At 44.3% G+C, this 13,030-nt stretch overlaps 1 long non-coding RNA gene across 1 annotated transcript; it reads left to right on the top strand.

Moving 5' to 3' along the window:
• Positions 1–2,043: 2,043 nt before the first annotated feature.
• On the top strand, positions 2,044–6,668 carry LOC120310752. The gene is made up of 3 exons (XR_005557457.1): positions 2,044–2,574; positions 5,780–5,875; positions 6,391–6,668. It is a non-coding gene; the product is annotated as an uncharacterized LOC120310752 (long non-coding RNA).
• The last annotated feature ends 6,362 nt before the right edge of the window (positions 6,669–13,030 follow it).

Consider the following 13,030-nt stretch of genomic DNA (forward strand, 5'->3'; position numbering starts at 1 on the left):
CTTCTGTACCTCCATCCACAGCTTTTCATAATTATTTTTATACAATTTTACATTAGAAGCAGATAATGTAACCCCCAAATATTTTACCTTATCAACAATTTCAAAGTCTGTTAAGTTAACTAGAGCCTGTTTATCACCATTAGTCATGTTTTTAGCTAATATTTTGGTCTTATTATTATTAATTTTAAAGCCAGAAACACGTCCATATTGTTTAATCAATTGTAATAATTTCACCACCGAAGAAACAGGTTGAGACAAAGTAACAACCAAGTCATCTGCAAAGGCTCTTAATTTATATCCTTTTTTATTAATTTCTATTCCTTTTATTTCTTGAGACTCCCGAATTTTAATCAACAAAATTTCCAGTGTTAAAACAAACAATAACGGAGACAACGGGCATCCCTGTCTTGGTCCTTTTTCTATTACAAAAGCCTCTGACAAACCCCCATTTACAATAATTTGAGCAGTCTGTTTTTGATATATATTGGATAATACTTGTAATATATTTTGTCCAAAATTCATCTCCTTGATTAAACATAGCATAAACTGCCAATTCACTTGATCAAAGGCTTTTTCAGCATCCAAAAATATCAGGCCTGCAGAGACTTGGTTATTCTTTTCTAAATACTCTAATAAATTAATAATTTGTCTAACGTTATTCTTCATATACCTTCCAGTTATAAAACCCGATTGATCCCTATGTATAAACTGCTGCAAGATCCCCATAAGCCTGTTAGCTAAAATTTTTGCAAAAATGTTATAATCCACATTTAAAAGAGATATAGGCCTATAATTTTTAGGCAAAGTAAGATCTTGACTATCTTTTGGAATCAATGATATAAATGCATTACGCCAGGATGGAGGGATCTCTAACCCCTGTAATAAATTATTAAACAGTTCACACAACGGTTGAGTCATCTCTTCTACTAAAGCTTTATAATAAATAGATGTCAACCCATCCGTACCCGGCGCTTTGCCCAATTTCAATTGTTTAATAGCTATAACAATTTCTTCCTTAGTACAAAGCTCCATTTCTATGAGCAGCACAGTGTGTTCCTGCCACTCTAGCAAATGGAGCATGTGTACATGTGCTCGCCCGCTGCTTCTGCAAGTGAGGATGTGCGCGGTTTTGTGCTTGCTTAGCATTTCCATGGCCCAGTTGTAAACCCCTCATGGTCCAGTAGTGGGCTTCAGCCCACAGGTTGGAGACCCCTGGTATAGGGTCTCCTGCTCGGGCAAGGGGTTGGGGTAGAAGACCCCCAATGTCCCCTTCCAACTCTGTTATTCTATGTTCAAAATTGTTTTATTATTTTCTTATGGCCCAAAATTGTGGTTTGGCCTAGATTTGTTTTTGTTGCAGTCCATTTACCTCATCTCTGTTCTTTCCACCATGTGAGCTGTATGGTTATCGCAGTCTCTCTAAGAAAAGTACTGCATGCAAAGCTCGTTCAATCCTTCTCCGTTCCACTTTTCTCCTGGCCTCTGGCTACGTCTGCTTCTGATCCTCCCGAACAGCCTCTCCCCCACCTGAATTTGGTGTTTCAAGCTGACAGAATATCTAACATGATTTGGGACAGAATTCTATGGAAGGACTTTATGCTTTAATAGCCAGACGTGGTGTCCCTCCAAGCTCAACCAAGCTTAAAAGAGAACCTCATGCTATAGGTTCAAGGCAAAGCTTTTCCAGTTGTGTGTGAGCATCTCACGTGTTGTTGCAATGTTGAACTTCTCTGGCATCTTAGAATTCATCCAGTTCCTGTCTTTCTGCTTCCCTCCAGCACAAGACTTCAACACTCCGATGTGTAGCTCAGGGTTGAACTATCAGGTTCTCTCTGATCGTGGCTGTTTTCCTGCAGACCGTTTTTTTAGCAGTTGACATAAAATTATCTGAGCGTGGGATGGAAGGAAAACCTCACTCTCTCGTGCATGGACTATGTTACCTGGCCTGATCAGGAAACCTCTGCAGAGACACCTCAAGCATGGAAAGAACACCCAGAATGCAACCATTTATGCAGAGTGTTCTGTTGCCTGCTATCTACTGAACATCTTGGCCATAAACCTCAGCTTATCAAACCAAGTGAAGAAAGCTTACAGTCCCCAAACATACCTAGACAGCATGTTTGGGATTGAATCTTAAAAACGTAAATCATTCAAGCATCATCAGCAATCAGCTCAGTTCACTTCTCCTCTTGCAGGGAGCAAATATGATATTTTGGCTTGGTTTAATTTTGCGCCCTGCACAGATTGTGCTACCTTCTATGAATTCAGGAAGAGATAGCCATTGTCCAGAAGCCCAACTTTTGAAAATGGAATGGTAGCTGCTTCCTTTAAGACAGGGTTGGTTGGTTCTGCATCTGGAGTGAATCCAGTTTCCCTGTTGGTAGTGGGGAAAATGAGGTCACACCCCCTACCCCTCCCTTCTTCTCCAAGTCTCCCTGCTCTTGAACCTGGATCTCCAGCCCCCCAAAAAGGTTCTCCCATCCTGACTGCACTTTGAAGGTTGCAGAAGAGATTGCAAGATGAAAGCTTTGCTATTTGCCTTGTTGTTGGTGGCATTCATGTGCAAGGACCCAGGTAGGCTTTGATGCTGGTTGAGGATTTTATTCTTTATTTTTATATATATAAAATTTACTGGCTGCCCATCTTACCATAGGGTAACTCTGGGCGGCTTACATTATAATCTTAGTTAAAACATAAAAAGTTAAAACCAAAGAAAGGTGGGGAGGGCGCGGATGGAGTGGGGTAGACGTGGGATCTGTTATTACTCCATCAAGCACCTCTCTTGCACGATTCCTCAGCTGGGCCCCCAAGCTGACTGACAGAGCCCCGTCTTTGGGTCCTGACAAAAAGACAGGAGGGTTGGGGTCCACCTCACATTGGGGGGCAGGATGTTCCAGAGGGCAGGAGCCACAGCAGACAAGTCCCTCCTCCTGGACTCCACCAGCCAGAATAGTCGAGCTGATGGGACCCTCAGCACACCTCCTCTGCCATCACAAGTGGGATGGGCTAATTCCTGGGGGGTGAGACTAACCTGGACCTCTGCCATGAAGAGCTTTAAAGGGGACCCCCAAAACCTTGACGTGCACCCAGAAGAAGACTGGTGAGAAACGGGTCACCTAGAGTGGAAATACAGTGGATCAAACGAAGACTGAGGGATCGGAGCGAAGTGTGGTATTCGAAGCAGTTGTGCCCCATTCTGGCGGTGGGACTTTCTCCCTGTTCTGCTCTGCATAGGGAGGGTCCATGGGAGCCTTTAGGGGGAAAGAGGAGGTCTCCATTTGGAGAGGATCCCGTACTTGAGAGTGGCTGTCCCAGCTGTGTTCGGTATCCAATGGGTGCAGTTCTGCCTTAGCTGCTCATCTCAAATGGTGCATAAGTGCATAAGTTTCCTTTAGAAGCAGTGTGGTTTGGAGGAAGACCTGGAACTTGGACTCCTGCTCCAATCCTTTCCTATCCCTGACAGAGCTCAGCACAATCCCCTCTCCGTGTATTCCAGTTCCAGATTTGATCATATTCATATTCATATTAGTAAAGTTGGAAGGGACCTTGGAGTTTATCTAGTCCAACCCCCTGCTCGGGCAGGAAACCCTACACCATTTCGGACAAGTGGCTGTCCAGTCTCTTCTTAAAAACTTCCAGTGTTGGAGCATTTACTGCTTCTGGAGGCAAGCTGTTCCACTGATTAATTGTTCTCACTGTCAGGAAGTTTCTCCTTAGTTCTAGGTTGCTTCTCTCCTTGATTAGTTTCCACCCGTTGCTTCTTGTCCTGCCTTCAGGTGCTTTGGAAAATAGCTTAATTCCCTCTTCTTTATGGCAGCCCCTGAGATATTGGAATACTGCTATCATGTCCCCCCTTGTCCTTCTCTTCGTTAAACTAGACATACCCAATTCTAGCAACCATTCCTTATATGTTTTAGCCTCCAGTCCCCTAATCATCTTTGTTGCTCTTCTCTGTACTCTTTCTAGAGTCTCAACATCTTTTTTGCATCGTGGTGACCAATCACTTACTAAACTTCTAATGGGGTGGGAGGATGTACAGTAACTCGGCTGAGAGTTTCCCACCGTAGCTTAGTCCATCTCCCTGATGGGCTTCAAAGGTTACAACCAACACCTGGAACTGGACCAAGAAGCAAGCTGGCAACCTACGCAGCTGGTGGAGCAGTGGTGTAATATGCACTGCGCTAAAAACAGACATATTGTTCAGGTCATGGCTTTCTCTACCCACTGACAATTATCCAGGCGTCCTGGCATCCAATCTATGTGCCGAAGGGTGAGCCTCTGCCTTCCCATTGGACTTGGCACTACAGGGTGGAGCAGGAACTGGCCTCCGATGCTGGGGAGGCAATGTGCTTCTCCCATTATGGCTACCCATTGCATCCTGCCTGACCCTGCTCTGTATCCATGTCCTTCCAACAACACCGGATCATCCCAGGGGATATGGATGAAGAGCCGGGCCAGGCAGGATGCAATTTGCAGTGGTGGCGGTGGAAGCGCTGTGCCTCCAGTGCACTGCTGCCTGCCCCACCCAGCACTGCCGAGTCCAATGGGAAGGCAGCGGCTCTCCCTTCAGTATGCAGATTGGCTGCCAGGATGGTACTTACTACCTGTTCTGCTCTGCATAGGGAAGGTCCATGGGAGCTTTTAGGAGAAAGTAGTTGAGATAGCAGTTGGCCCAGCTGTTATTCTGGGGTAGACTGCCTCCGAAAGTAGAGGTTCCTTTGCGTAGTGAATTCTGCCATGGAAATACTCTTGGGAGCGAAAGGAAGAATGTTCCATTGTCTTTGCCCTCCCTCTGCCTCCCTCCGGCTTTGCTCACATTCAGCGTTTTCGATGGTGCAACCAAAGGAGATTGGAGATGCCTCCTTCACATCAAGCATGGATTTTCCTTGGCATCAACCTGAGATTGGTTGACATTGCTGTAATTTCTGAGACTTCTCAATTCATCCTGCAGCCTTGGGGGTCTCCCCTGCTAGGATTAACCAGCCCCAACCCTGCTTAACTTCCAAACAGAAACCAACCTCTCAAATTCTTGCCTGCTCACCTTTTATGGCCTCTTTCAGAAAAGTTATTTTTTTTCAATCTCACCTTTATTATTTTTATGTCATATTTATGTAGCGTATATCAGATGTGGTGACATTTGAGAGCTAAATGGAACAAAATTTCATTTTAATATATGCCGATTTGTGTACATTCAAAGTGACAATAAAGTTATTATTCTATTCTATTCTATTCTATTCTATTCTATTCTATTCTATTCTATTCTATTCTATTTCATTCCATATTTTCTATTCTATTCTACTCTATTCTGTTCTGTTCTGTTCTGTTCTATTCTATTCTATTTCTATTCTATTTCATTCCATATATTCTATTCTATTCTATTCTATTCTATTCTATTCTATTCTATTCTATTCTATTCTATTCTATTTCATTCCATATATTCTATTCTGTTATTCTATTCTGTTCTGTTCTGTTCTGTTCGGTCTGTTCTTATTGTTAGCTCAGGGTGGTAAACAATCCTAATACTCTTTTCTTCATCAAATACCATTTTCCCCTGAACAACCACCCAGTGAATTGGGTTGGGCTAAGAAAGAGTGACTGGCCCAGAGTCACCCAGATGACTTTCTTGGCTAAGATGGGACTGGTTTGCAGACCATTTGATTATCTTTCTAATAAAATTTTCGCAGCCGACCTCATTCTTCAATAATCTATTGTCTAACACATAAGCCAAGATCAAAGAAATATCTAAGAGAGAATCCTCTCTTATATTTCTTTCATCCAGTTGCGGGTCTGTAGTGTCTTCGATGTTATGGTGCTTGCAAAGAGGAAATATGTTTGGAAGACCAACCTGTCTGTTATACTCTGGACAACGGAGTGGGTAAGCAAAGTTCCTCTCCTTTCTGACAGGTTTTCTTCTCGTATGGAAACTAGAACTCCCAAATGCAGCTGAGGATTCCAGATCACCTAGGACCTGTCTGTGCCCTGTCTAGGTTCCCCTGAGGTCCTGGCCTGACAGCCTAAGGGATACCAGGAAAGGGGGGGCTCAGAATGGGGACCCCATCCATCCCAGGTTCACTCATGTTTGGGAGGGACACATTCTTTATAGAAAGGGGGGAGAGGAAAAGCCTGGGAGAGCTGAGGGATTCCTATGGACGTGACAAAGCTTGGTCCTTGCAGATTAAGCCAAGAAATATCCAAGGGAGGTGGAACTTCTCCAGAATGCCTGCTTCCTATTTTACTCCCGAGTAGTCAGTAGAGGAGGAAGGAGGTCCGCCTTCGTGCTGTGTGGGAATGACTGATTGTGCGTCCAGTGTGGGTTTAGTGTTTGGTTCAGAAACAATCACAAATCAATTATTGGCACTGTAAATGTTTTGCTTTATGTTTCCTTTCCAGGACAGGCTGTTCGCAGAAGATGTGCCCCCACATGATCTCAAGGGGACAATGGGCTGGAGGCTAAATGTTGCACAACTAACTTTTGCAATGAATAAAATTATCCTTCTGATTTTAAAATGAGCTTTGTTGAGTTTTGCTGTCATCCATCATGGACCATCCTTTGCAGATTTAGGTTTGTGGCCTTTACGGTCCATAATTCAACCCCTCAGCTTCTCTGGACACTTCGCCCTCTCTCCCTTTTCTCCTGGCCTACATGCTTTGTTCTGCTCTTTCTCTAGTTTGGCAACGGAATAAATTTCTGCATTTAAATCCAAGCGTACTGGGTGTGTTTGCTATGATGTGTCCATTTTCCTTTTGGGAAAGTTAAATTGTGGAATAGTAGAAGGCTGAAAGTTTTTATATATATATATATATATATATATATATATATATATATAATCCAAAGAGCGCCAAAGAATTGAGGCTTTTGAACTATGGTGCTGGAGAAGACTCCTGCGAGTCCCTTGGACTGCAAGGCGTTCAAACCGGTCAGTCCTAGAAGAGATCAACCCCAACTGCTCTTTAGAAGGCCAGATCCTGAAGTGGAAACTCAAGTCCTTTGGCCACCTAATGAGAAGGAAGGACTCACTGGAGAAGAGCCTGATGCTGAGAAAGATGGAGGGCAAGAGAAGAAGGGGACGAAAGAGAAGGAGGTGGCTGGATGGAGTCCCTGAAGCAGGAGGCGTAAGCTTCAATGGACTCCAGAAGAGGGTAGAAGACAGGAAGACCTGGAGGAGGTTGTGATGGGTCGGACACAACTTCACAATTAACAACAATAACAACAATCCATTTTTAATTAGTATTTTCCTTAACTGGGAAAGAGTGATGAGCATGCGGGCTTTTCTGTGACGAATGATAGGAAAACACATTGAAGATGAGTGTCATTCCATGTGCTTCCTTAAAGAGATCCAGGAGATTAAAACAGAAGGGGAATCCCTCCATCACCAGCTCTGCTAAATATGGCCTTGAGAGACCCTTGACCCATCACCATGGCCAAAGAAGAGGGAAGAACTGAAATGAAAACAGATTTCTAAGCTGGCACTTTTCCAACTGGTTCACCCTCTCAGGTCAGGCAGTTTATATGTGCCACGGGCAAAACCCCTGAGTCCTCTTCCTTCTCCAATGGGTGCAGGTCTGCCTTAGATGCTCATCACAGATGGGACATAAGTGCATAAGTTTCCTTTAGAAGCAGCATGGTTCAGAGGAAAACCTGGAACTTGGAGTCCTGCTCCAATCCTTTCCTATCCCTGACTGGGCTCAGCGTAATCCCTGATCCATGCATTCCAGTTCCATATTTGGTCACTTACTAAACTTCTAATGTTGTGGAATGCTGTGCAGTAACTGGGGGGAGAGAGTCCCACCTTAGCTTAGTCCATCATCCTGCTGGGCTTCACAGTTACAACCAACACCTGCAAATGGACCAGAAAGCAAGCTGGCAACCAACGCAGCTGGTGGAGCAATGGTGTAATATGCACTGCCCTAAAAGCAGACATATCTGTTCATGTCACGGCTTTCTCTAGCCACTGACAATTATCCAGCTGTCTCGGCATCCAATCTATGTGCCGAAGGGTGAGCCTCTGCCTTCCCATTGGACTTGACACTACAGGGTGGAGCAGAAAGTGGCCTCCGATGCTGGAGAGGCAATGTGCTTCTCCCATTATGGCCGCCCACCTGGTACCACCAAGTCCAATGGGAAGACAGCGCTTCTCCATTCAGTATGCAGATTGGCTGCCAGGATGCATAGCTAGTTGTCCTGGACTGTGAATTGGCCAGGACAAATGTCCCTTGGCAAAATTGCGTAGGACAAGTGGGCAGAGTAGGAGCACCAGTGGAAATTGAACTGTATTTTAACGTAGTCTGTATTTATTGTGCATAGAAATACATCCTGCCTGCCTGTAAATCTGCCCAGAGATATTGGATATGAGGACAACAAATAGTTTAATAATAAACAAACCAAACAATAAAATTACTTTAATTACTAAAGCTGCCCAAAAAGTGTTTCCCCCCCCCCTTGGTTGACATAATTATATATAGTTTGACCTGCTGAATATTCCCAATAGACATTTCAAATTAGTTTAAGTTGTAACCAGAAGCCAACATGACTTTGTCGAAAACAAATTTTGTTATTTGGCTTTTTGATAAAGTGACTAAATTATGGATTATTGAAATTCTGTGGACATAATGTACTTGGATTTCAGCAAAGCATTAGACAAAAGAAAACACAACCTACTTCTTGGTAAGCTAAAAAAAAGTGAGATGGACAGCACCATCACTAGATGGGTTTGTAACTGGTTGATTAATCGTACTCAATGTGTAGTCCTCAACGGAACTACATCCAAATGGAGGGAAGTAAGCAATGGGGTATTGCAAGGCCCAGTTCTCTTCAATATCTTCATTAACAATCTAGATGAGGAAATAGTATGGAAACCAATCAAATATATTGACTATTCAATGTGCAGAAATACCAACACTCCAGAAGACAAGCTCAGGATCCAAAAAGATCTTGACAGACTTGAACACAGGGCTCTACCTAACAAAATGAAATGCAACATAGATAAAAATAAGGTTTTACACCTGGGCAAAGCCCACCCTGCAACTAAATAGGTACAGACTAGGTGAAACTTTTCTTAATTCTAGTAACTGTGAAAGGGATCTTGGATCCCTAGTGGACAATCACTTAAATATGAACCAACGGCGTGTGGCACCAGCCAAAAAAGCCAATGCAATCCTAGATTGCATTAACAGAGGGATAGAATCAAGATCCTGTGAAGTTCTAGAATAGAGAAGAGATCTGGAAGGGAATTTGGAGGTCTTCTTTTCCAACCCCCTGTTCAAGCAGGGGACCCTAGACTAGACATGTCAAACTCACGATGTCACATGACGTCACGCAACATATTGGGACAGTTTTGCTATTGCCAGCAATGGGGTGGGCACGGCTTCCACGTGACGCGTCCAGCCCATTGGCCGGCACTTCGACACCCCTGTCCTAGACCATTTCAGAGAGGTGACTATCCAGTCTTTTCATAAAAACCTCCAGTGATGGAGCATTCACAACTTCTGGAAGCAGGTTGTTCCTCTGGTTAATTGTCCTCATTGTTAAGAAGTTTCTCCTTAATTCATGGTTGCTTCTCTCCCTGATTAGTTTCCATCCATTGTTTCTTGTTTTGCCTTCTGCTGCTTTGTTTAATTCCCGAGTTTGTTTACTTTAGTTTCAGAGTGGCTAGAGCTGCCTCTATACTCTTTGCTTTTACCCTTCCTTGCTGTCATTATTGCTGATGTGCAACAGGCATATTTAGAAAAGCAGAAAGGTGGCATAATTTTATTGGTTAAATGGAATTATTTCACATTGTACTTTGGCTGGTACATAAACAAAGATTATTTCCGTTTCAATTGATCTTATCTAATGAAGAGCCAGCAGGTCTACATTAAAAATACGCAGAGGAAAATGTTTCCTTATTGCAATCGTTGGTGTGCTGAGAGGCACAACTGGGAAGAACAGAGAAGTGTTATCAATATATTCTTATCTAGTGAAGAGCTAGCACCCTCCTAGTGAAGGTATATGAAGGAAAATGTTGAATTCAGGAGTTGTGAGCAAAGTGACAAAAAGAAGGCATAGGGACTTTCCTAACAGATCCTCAAACATCAGAGTTGCAAGATGCTCATCTTGTTTCCCAAGTGCTCTTTTGACTCTGACCTGCTGAATGAATGAGCCATCAAGCATCTCTGGAAGACGGCAATGCTAAAGAAGGAGCTCTTTAAGCTACTGGCTCCCCACTTCCCAGGTGGCTCCTCAGAAGCCACGAAGAAGCACCTCCAATTTATCAAATGGGTCCCTTCATTGTGGGATCATCCAGCGATGAAACATCTTCCTCCAGCAGTTCCTGTTCCTGACCCTGCAGCAACATCAGTTTCTGCTCCAGATCCTGTTCCTGTTCCCAAACTGATTCTTCTCTCTGATCATGGCTGTTTTCCTACAGATGCCTTTTTTAAGCAGGTGACATAGAATGATCCAAGCATAGTCTGGAAGGAAAACCTCACGCTCTCATGCATGGACAGTGTTACCTGGCCTGATCAGGAAACCTTTGCAGGGATACTTCAAGCATAGAAAGAACACCCAGAACGGAACCATTTAAGCAGGGTGTTCTCTTGCCTGCTTTGTACTGAACATCTTGGCCATAAATCTCAGCTTATGAAACCGATTTCCCTTTGTGTAGCGGGGAACATGAAATCACCCCCCACCCCTCCCTTCTTTCTGAAGTCTCCCTGCTCTTCTCTCTTGAACCTGGATCTCCAGCCCCCACAAGGTGGGGCAGTGGCATATATATACAGAACTTTATTCTCCCATCCCGGACTGCACTGTGAAGGCTGCAGAAGAAATTGCAAGATGAAAGCTTTGCTAGTTGCATTGTTGTAGTTGGCATTCATGTGTGAGGACCCCGGTAGGCTCATCAAACTTTGATTTTGGGCGATGATCAAAGACAGACTGAGGGGACAGAGGAAAGATTGGTATTCAAAGCAGTTGTGCCCCATTCTGGCGGTGGGACTTTCTCCCTGTTCTGCTCTCCATAGGGAGGGTCCCTGGGAGCCTTTAGGGGGAACGAGGAGGTCTCCATTTGGAGAGGTCTGTAGCTGAGACAGCGCTTGGCCCAGCTGATATTCTGGGGTAGACTGCCTCTGAAAGTAGGGGTCCTTTGCGTAGTGAATTCTGCCATGGAAATACTCTTGGGAGCGAAAGGAAGAATGTTCCATTGTCTTTGCCCTCTTCTGTGACAAATGACATGAAAATGCATTGAAGATGAGTGGCATTGTGTGTCATTCCTTAAAGAGATCCAAGAGATTGAAACAGAGGGAGAATCCCGCTATCAGGAGCTCTGCTAAACACGGACTTGGGAGAAGCTTGATCCATCAACATGACCAATGGAGAGGGAAGGATTGAAATGAAAAAAGAGATTTATATGTGCCACGGGCAAAACCCCTGAGTCCTCTTCCTTCTCCAATGGGTGCAGGTCTGCCTTAGACGCCCATCTCAGATGGGACATAAGTACATAAGTTTCTTTTAGAGCTAGCATGGTTTGGAGGAAGACCTGGAAGTTGGACTCCTGCTCCAATCCTTTCCTATCCCTGACTGGGCTCAGCATAATCCCCTCTCTGGGTATTCCAGTTCCAGATTTGATCACTTACTAAACTTCTAATGGGTCAGATGCTATACAGTAACTGGATGGAGTCCTATGGATAGCTTAGTCCATCTCCATCCTGGGCTTCAAAGGATAGAACGAACACCTGGAACTGGACCAGGAAGCAAACTGGCCACCAAAGCAGCTGGTGGAGCAGTGATGTAATATGCACTGCCCTAAAAACAGACATATATGTGCATTTCAGTGCTTCCTCTGTCCGCTGAAGCAGTGTGGGACAATTATCCAGGCATCCCAAAATCCAATCCCTGTGCCGAGAAGTGGGCCTCTGCCTTCCCATTGGACAAGGCACCAGTGGGTGGAGCAGGGAGTGGCTTCTGATGCTGGAGAAGCAACTCTCCTCTACAGGCACAGCTGCCCATTGTGTCCTATCTGGTCCCACTTTGTACTCAGTTCCTCCCCACGGTTCCTATAGGAACACCAAAGGTGCAGTTTGGCCAGGATCTAGAATCAGGCTCCAGATAACCTGGGATAGCTCCATGACTGTCATTGAAACCATGAACTCCCTGTTGTCTCAGATCCCCCTCCCAGAGAAAGCAAAGCTATGTCCCCCAGAGGCATCAATCTGGGGAACTCCGTCACCAACCATGCAGTGGCTTCAAAGCACAGATGGTTTACCAACTTTGGTTAGTACAGAGACATTTCTTAAGACCTTTCGTTACTGCTGTTTCTTTTTCCAAAACTGATCATGCCAAACATTTTCGTATTTCGTTTTTTGATAAAGTGATTAAATTAGTGGAGCAGCAAGAGGTTGTGGTTATAGTATATTTGGATTTCAGTAAGGTGTTTGACAAAAGAGAACACAACCTACTTCTTGGTAAGCTTGGAAAGGGTGCGATAAACAGCACCATCACCAGATGGGTTTGTAACTGGCTGAGAAATCATACTCAATGTGTAGTCCTCAATGGAACTACAACCACATGGAGAGAAAGAAGCAATGGGGTCCTACAAGCTTATGTTCTAGGCCCAGTACTCTTCAATATCTTCATTAACCACCCAGAGGAGGGAATAGCACAAAAACTGATCAAAGTTGTAGATGAACAAAATAATTCTCCTGTGGAGGTCTAAGAGAATGCACCAATCAACCATCAGGTTCTCTCTAATCATGTCTGCCTTCTCCCTGCAGATCCTTTTTTAAGTAGGTGACATAAAAATATCTGAGCATGAAATGGAAGGAAAACCTCACTCTCTCGTGCATGGAAAATGTTTCCTGATCTGGAGGGGCACCTCAAGCATGGAAAGAACACCCAGAACCCAACAATTGAAGCAGAGTGTTCTCCTGCCTGCTATCTACTGAACATCTTGGCCATGAACCTTAGCTTATCAAACCGATTTCCCTTTGGGTAGTGGGAAAGGTGAGATCACCCCCTACCCCTCCCTTCTTTCCCAAGTTCCCCCTCTCTTCCCTC

The sequence above is a fragment of the Crotalus tigris genome, unplaced genomic scaffold (assembly GCF_016545835.1).
Source record: "Crotalus tigris isolate CLP2741 ecotype Arizona unplaced genomic scaffold, ASM1654583v1 scf7180000018291.410847, whole genome shotgun sequence".
Taxonomy (NCBI): domain Eukaryota; kingdom Metazoa; phylum Chordata; class Lepidosauria; order Squamata; family Viperidae; genus Crotalus; species Crotalus tigris.